Raw genomic sequence first — 7,500 nt, forward strand, 5'->3', positions numbered from 1 at the left:
GTGTGTGTGTGTGTGTGTGTGTGTGTGTGTGTGTGTGTGTGTGTGTGTGTGTGTTTGTGTGCGACTAACGAGAGAAACGCTAAGTGCATACACATTCCGTGAACACTGGTGTAGAATAATTCATTCCGCGCGCATGCAGTGCTGATGTCCGCGACAGGTTGACAGCCCGGCCGACACCACCGCTACGAGGACCCTCGTCGCCTTGACAACCCTTCGCCTTCGTCAGGAGAAAAACAGAGCCAGGCACGAAGCGAGGGGGTTAAGGGGGGGGGTTCTTCCCCCTCCCTCCCTCTCCTAACCCCCCCTCCCTGAGAAGGGTGACCTCCAGGATTTTTTTTTTTTTTTTTTTTTTTTTTTTTTTTTTTTTTTTTTTTTTTTTTTTTTTTTTTTTTTTTTTTTTTTTTTTTTTGTTCCAGGGGGAGATGCGGGTCATTAGTGACTCCTCAACCTCGAATCAGTCGACGTCATCCGCGCCACTGACGAGCATGATAAAAGCAACAACGCGCGCGCGCCGCCGCCTTCGGTGTGGCGATCCAAACCACTGAAGTAAACAGAGAAGCATAAAAAACGGATTACTCTCGTCATCATTTGTAAAGAGGGCTTCAGCGAGACGTGGAGGGTGAGAGCCAAAGGGGCGCCTATGGGGGTGCTAAGATCCTCTCAAGCGGGAAAAAAAGGGAAGGAAAGGCAAGTAAGGGAAAGGAAGGGAAAGAGTTGGATAGCCACTGCCGCGGTAATCTCGTCGAGGGCCTCCCCGACGTCGATCTCGAACTCGGACGAATGTCGACTTCGGGCGAGATCGCCCGTGTGAGGAACTCTCAAAAGGAGTCAAGACGTGTACACACACACACACACACACACACACACACACACAGACGCACACACACACACAGACACACACACACACAGACGCACACACACACAGACGCACACACACACGCACACACACACGCGCACACACACACACACGACACTCCTCGTGGCGTAGTGGTTAGAGTTCTCGCCTGCCACTGCGGCGGTCCGGGTTCGAATCCCGCCCAGGACTGAAATAATTTCTGTATCGCTGCGCTGCGGGTTATTACGCCAACTCTCGTGGGCGGGGAGGTGTGTGTGTGTGTGTGTGTGTGTGTGTGTGTGTGTGTGTAAGGTCACAGTAGTACCCATAGATCGTAAGGTCACAGTAGTACCCATAGATCGGCCATACGAGCTCTGACCATGGTGAATTACACACACACACACACACACACACACACACACACACACAAAATCACCGAATGAGCTAGGGGAAGGGGCGTTGCTATGGCTACATTCTAGTACCCATTCTCTCCCTCTGTGAGATTTAGCCCCCCCCCCACTGGAACTGTGTCCCCTTTACCCCTCCCCCCCCTTCTCGTGATGGGAAGTAAAAGCTCTCACGACCCCTATTTTTTGCTCCTCTTCCTCCTCGTGTCCTTGGAATCCAAACGAGGGCCCCGCGTGTGTGCGCGTGCACACACACAGACACACACACACACACACACACATACGAGTAGACACACACACACACACACACACACACACACACATACGAGTAGACACACACACACACACACACACACACACACACACACACACACACACGGTGGCGCGGTTGATAAAGTCCCTGACTGTCATTACGGCGGTCCGGTTTCGAATCCTGCCCAGGGCTGAAATAATTTCAGTATCGCTGTGCTTCGAGTCGTTACTCCAACTCTCTTGGGCGGGGAGTTGGGTGTGGGTGTAAGGTCACAGCATTACCCATAGATCGGTCATACGAGCTCTAAGCTCTCTTCCGGGAGGGAAATAGCTGTCGATCACCAAGGTGAATACACGGACGCACGCATGCTGACACATTCATATACCCATGCACGCACGCACTCACGCACACGCACACCCACATACGTATGCACGCACGCACGCACACGTACACACATACGCTTCCCACACGCAGAAATGGCTTCTATTACGCAGTGTCTCCGAAACGAAGGCCAAAATGCACAAATCGATGCCCCTGGCCAGCACCCCCCACCCCCCATTCCTCCCCCCCTCCACGCACGCAATCCCTCGAACCCACCCACCTCCGCCCACAGAAAAAAAAGCAAGAAAAAAAAAAAAAAAAGCTCAAGTTCGGAGTCACCTGCTCTCCGAAAGCCCCCATTACAGATGAACACGAGGAAAAAAATAAAGAAAAATAACAAAGACGGAGAGAACAGAAGGGAAGAGAACAGGTTTTGTTCTCCTTGGAGACAAGTACAGCAGAACAGTTTTGTTCCCGCGGCAAATAAATATAACAGGAGGGGACGGAAGTGGGGTGGGGTGGGGGTGGGGGTTAGGGGGTAGGAGGGGGAGGTAGAAGAGGTGGTGGGAGGGGGGGAAGTAGATGTAGTGGAGGCAGTGGTGGTGGCGTTGGTGGTGTTACGAGGGGGGTAGGGATTGCTAGGGTCGAATGAGGAGGGGGAGCTGCCGACAGTATGGGGGGGGGGATAGAAAGGATGGGGAGAGGGGAGACTCACAGGATGAGGGGTACGAATTGGGACACAGATGATGGGGGGAGGTGGCCTCATGGGGGGGAGGTGAGGGTAAAGGGCGAACAGATTAATGGCGAGATGGTACAGGAGGGGGTTGAGACTGGAGGAGTACATGAAAGATGATGTAGGGGGAGTAAACCATAGAGCGGGGGAAGAGGAGTGATAGGGGAGAGGGGAGAGGGAGAGAGGGAGGAGGGGAAGGGAGGGATGAATAAGTGAGGAAAGGAGGGAAGGTGGAAAGAGGGAGAGAAAGAGTAAGGAAAGGGGGAGAGTGAGAGGAGTGAGGGAGGGAGGGAAAGGAAAGAGACGAATAAAGGAGGGAGGAAAGAGGAAGGAGAGAGTGAAGGAGTGAGGAAAAGGGAAGAATGAGTGGAGAGTGATTGAGTGAGGGAGGGAGAGAGGGAGGAATGAGGGAGGGCGGGTTCTCCACTTCGGTGGGGATCCTATCCCCCCCACCCCTTCCTCCTCCCTCTTTACCCCCCTCCTCTTCCTCCCCACTGCTGACGAAGATGACGAACTTCCCAAGGGTTTATCTTGGCGGTCGTTGGTGGGTCTTCGTCATCTACCTCTGCAGGAGACGAGTTGGGTCTCACGCCGAAGGAAAGAGGCAGGAGAGGCGGGCGGCGGCGGTTGTGACGGTTAAAGCGGTTAGAACGACCTCAGGATCGATCCGGGAGGCTCGAGGGGGTGCTGTGGGTGGTGAGGTGGTGGTGAGGTGGTGGTGAGGTGGTTGTGGTTATGATGGTGGTGGTCAGGTGGTGCAAGAAGGGACAACACTCGAAGCACGTACATTTGCTACTAAAAGTCTCTTCCTCTTCCATTCGTACCTATTGGTAACTCCTTCCCCCCTTCCGGTCTGGCCACAAGTCGGGCGATTTCATTCACCAACGTGGCACCCCCTTCGCCTTCTTTCAATAAAAAAAAAACTAATATGCGCTACGACGACCGCTAGGGTTGGTAACAGTCACTGCTGGGAATCGGAAAGGAGTGCTGGATTCGCGCCCACAACTAAACGAATGCGAGAAACCACGTTTCCGATGACGTCACCAGTGCACACTCTACCACAAATATATTCACTGCCCACAGAGATAAACGAAAACATAGAAAACCACTCTTACTAGATATGAAGGTCCACATCACGCTTTAGGACAATTACCGAGACAACAGAACTGGTAACTTCTACAATACGACTCAGCACTAAACTCTAAAACGGCTACACAAGAACAAAAGTCATTTCCCTGTGGGGAAATATATAAGACACGCGTCATAAGGTCTCTACCCTCACACGAACGCACGCGATGGGGGTGGGGGGAGGCCACGCACGCACGCGCACGCACGCACGCCAACACGCACGTGGTGTCCACCAAAGTGTATCCACTCATCATGAACACGCCCCATAACACGCACACGAGGGGGTGTTGTCCGTGGAAACACACGCACACGTACACACACACACACACACACACACACACACACACACACACACACACACACACACACACACACACGAGGGGTTCTTGATGGGAAGGGGGGAAAGGGAAGGGGAGTGTAATTGCAGAAAGGGCGAGACACCATGGGGGCAAAATATAAAATTCTTCATACTTCACAAAGCGCTCATAACTCAGCACACCATATATATACGTATGTATATGGGGCCATATTTACGACGGGAAGCAGGGAAAGAAAGAGCTGCCCAAGCGAGCTAGGAATTAACTTTTAGCGAGAAGAAAGGATCCTGGGTAGGTACTGTTGCTCCGAGAAGTCCTGCCACCGCTCCCGAGTTCTCTCACGCAAATACAACCTCCAGAACCTACTGTATCAAATGAAATTTCGTTCACGCGTATCCCATCAGCTTTAAGACTCCCTAACATTGTCAATAAATAATGACAATAGGGATATGTCAATGTTTCCGTTGTTGACAACAAGTTTCCTGCGACTTCAGTTTCAATGTCAATCAATATTTCTCTCAATATTTCTTTCTAGAAATCTTGAGTATTTGGCACTAATCTGACAGTCAGTATTGATGAAGTTACTACAGTATTGTCAACATATCTTTATTGAGAGGTTCCCTTGAGGCAAATATGTTACACAAAGACATTACATATTAAGAGGAAAAAATTATGAGCAGGATGAACGAGTTGAGCACTAACTCACACACACACACACACACACACAAATACACACACACACAAACACATAGCTTCCCACACAGAGTGATAGATATCTAGAACAAATTTGACGAAAAAACAATGTGTGCAAACACCATACAAGAATTTAAGAGCAAACTTGATCTTGCGAGATACAAAAGCGGGTCACCGCGATCATAGCTCCCCTTTCCATTAAATTCAACTAGGTACACACACACACACACACCAACCTTCATATAAACACCTGAACAAATACTTACACAGGTGCACAGTACCATGCCAACAACAGCTGCACATTTGCCCCTACCTGCACAAGGGCACACAAACCCAATAGAAGCGTGTGGTCACACACACCCCTGAATACAAATATACAAAGATGCTCGTGCAGTCAGCTGTGGCAAAGCATCTTGGACCGACCTTTTATTCCGCACATTTGATGTTTGTCGTCAAGCGATCCACACACACACACACACACTTACACACACACACTTACACACACAAACACACACACACACACACACACACACACACACATACACACACACTACACACACACTTACACACACACACACACACACACACACACACACACACACACACCACACACACACATACACACCCACACATTCTCCCATCCAGAAAATACTTTGTATAACAAAGACGCAAACACTACGCACGGAAGCTGGTCAAATAACGCCAACAGTTATGTTTCCAAGGTGAAGTCCACTTGGTAGATCAAAACTCCTCACGACAACTGTACCTAAGGTCGACAAAACATCCACTTGGTCCGTCGAATCATGGGACGTGGCAAACGCGACAAGAGCGCTTGCGTGCTCTAGGAATAGGTGTGGGGGGTGGGGGGCATGTATATGCAAAGATTGCTAAACATTAACAGGGTAATCTGCTTATTTTACACTTGCATGCGAAGAGGCAAGCGCCGCTGCCACATCACCCCACAATGAACGGGCAAGAAGACCACGTGGTCAACACCGGTCAATCCATCCATCCATCCATTCATCCACAGCCCTTAGGAAAAATGGCCACGACCATCGACTGGTTCACCCCCACGAATCACTCAAGTGGTTTACAGCCAAAATGCTTTCGAAACAAAGACGAAATTGATTGAATCTGGGACAAAATGGCGTCCTCCGTGGATGGGGTCAACAGGCACACAAAATTATCGTCACATTTTCGAAGACATCCCACACCCACTTAGTCCTCTAGTCCCATGATGAGCTTTGATTTCGTCGCCATATTCCTCCAGGATAGAAAAGCTGGTGAACTGTCGGCGAAAATATAGATTACACAGGGTGATCCTGCCTTCTTAATTTAGGCATCTGTTACGTTATGTCGCCCTTCTTCAAGGGATGCAAATGACGGAATGGGAAAAGAAAATACGTTATGATTAACGAACATTTACCCTGATTACTTCAGTTTGCTTTTAGTATCTACATTTAATATTTTTTAGAATATTAACGCACACTATGCAAATTACGGTTTCTCATTAAAACCCTATACTCGATGTCATCAAGAAGACGGCTGACACTATACACAAGTACACTTTGGAGGAGGACATTTGGGAAGTGCTAAGGAGACGAGCCTCAGGAGAGAGGACTGGAGGTAAAACCTACGACGAAGAGAGAACTCAGCCGTAACTCGTTGCAAATCGTTGTTGCAGAAAGAAATGCATAGTGAAGAGAAACGGCCACAGTGCAACAGCTACGAAGCTGATTCAGGTGTTTCCCCGTGTCCAGGCCTAACTGGATTAGGGTCTATTTGACACGTACATGTGTGTACGTTGTCGCGCGGTCACACACACACTCTCTCTCACACACACACACACACGCACACGCACACACACACACACACAAAGTAACACAAACGAAGGTACAATGTAGAAGTGCATACTTTGGCACGAAAGTCCTGTCGAGAAGGACGGACGCCGCCGGCGCGATGGTCGGGCGTGGCCAAGCCACCACAACACCCCGGGCGGTGCGAGTTCACGCGCGTGCATGATGTCTACCTCCCCCGCGTCGGCATGGGAATGTGCTCGCTTGTGTGTGTGTGTGTGTGTGTGTGTGTGTGTGTGTGTGTGTGTGTGTGTGTGTGTGTGTGTGTGTGTGTGTGTGTGTGTGTGTGTGTGTGTGTGTGTGTGTGTGTGTGTGTGTGTGTGTGTGTGTGTGTGTGTGTGTGTGTGTGTGTGTGTGTGTGTGTGTTTACCTAGTTGTATCTTGCGGGAGGAGAGCTATGTTCGTAGTAACTCACTGTTTCCTCTTTCAGTTTGTTCTAGATATCTATTACTCTGTGGTGTGTGTGTGTGTGTAATTCACCATGGTTTTTGGATCACGTGTTGGACTCGTGATCGACAGCTATTACCCTCCCGGAAGAGAGCTCATAGCTCATATATGACCGATCTATGGGTAATGCTGTGACCTTACACGCACACACACCCAACTACCCGCCCACGAGTTGGAGTAACGACTCGCAGCGAAGCGATACTGAAATAATTTCAGCCCTGGGCGAGATTCTAACTCAGAGCGCTGTAGCAGCGGTTGCGAACGCTACTACTGTGCCGTCGAGTCGTGTGTGCATGTGTGTGTGTGCGTGTGTGTGTGCGCGCGCGTGTGTGTTTAAGTGATCAAGGGTATGTATTCATCCAAAGAAGTACACACAATATAAATGTAAGTATATATACATACATATATAAATACACATACTTAAGCACAAATCACCTGAGCCGTGATCCTTAAATGAGCCAATTACCACTAGAGGGGGGGGGGAAGGGAAGGGAATAAAAGGAAGAGATG

General features: G+C 49.7%; 1 protein-coding gene across 2 annotated transcripts in view; it reads right to left on the reverse strand.

Moving 5' to 3' along the window:
• The window catches only part of LOC143033937 (uncharacterized), a 242,008-nt gene that overhangs the window by 108,091 nt on the left and 126,417 nt on the right, over nucleotides 1-7,500 (reverse strand). The gene's annotated exons all lie outside the window — the stretch shown is intronic.

The sequence above is a fragment of the Oratosquilla oratoria genome, chromosome 16 (genome assembly GCF_046742065.1).
Source record: "Oratosquilla oratoria isolate Oo_2021 chromosome 16, ASM4674206v1, whole genome shotgun sequence".
Taxonomy (NCBI): Eukaryota; Metazoa; Arthropoda; class Malacostraca; order Stomatopoda; family Squillidae; genus Oratosquilla; species Oratosquilla oratoria.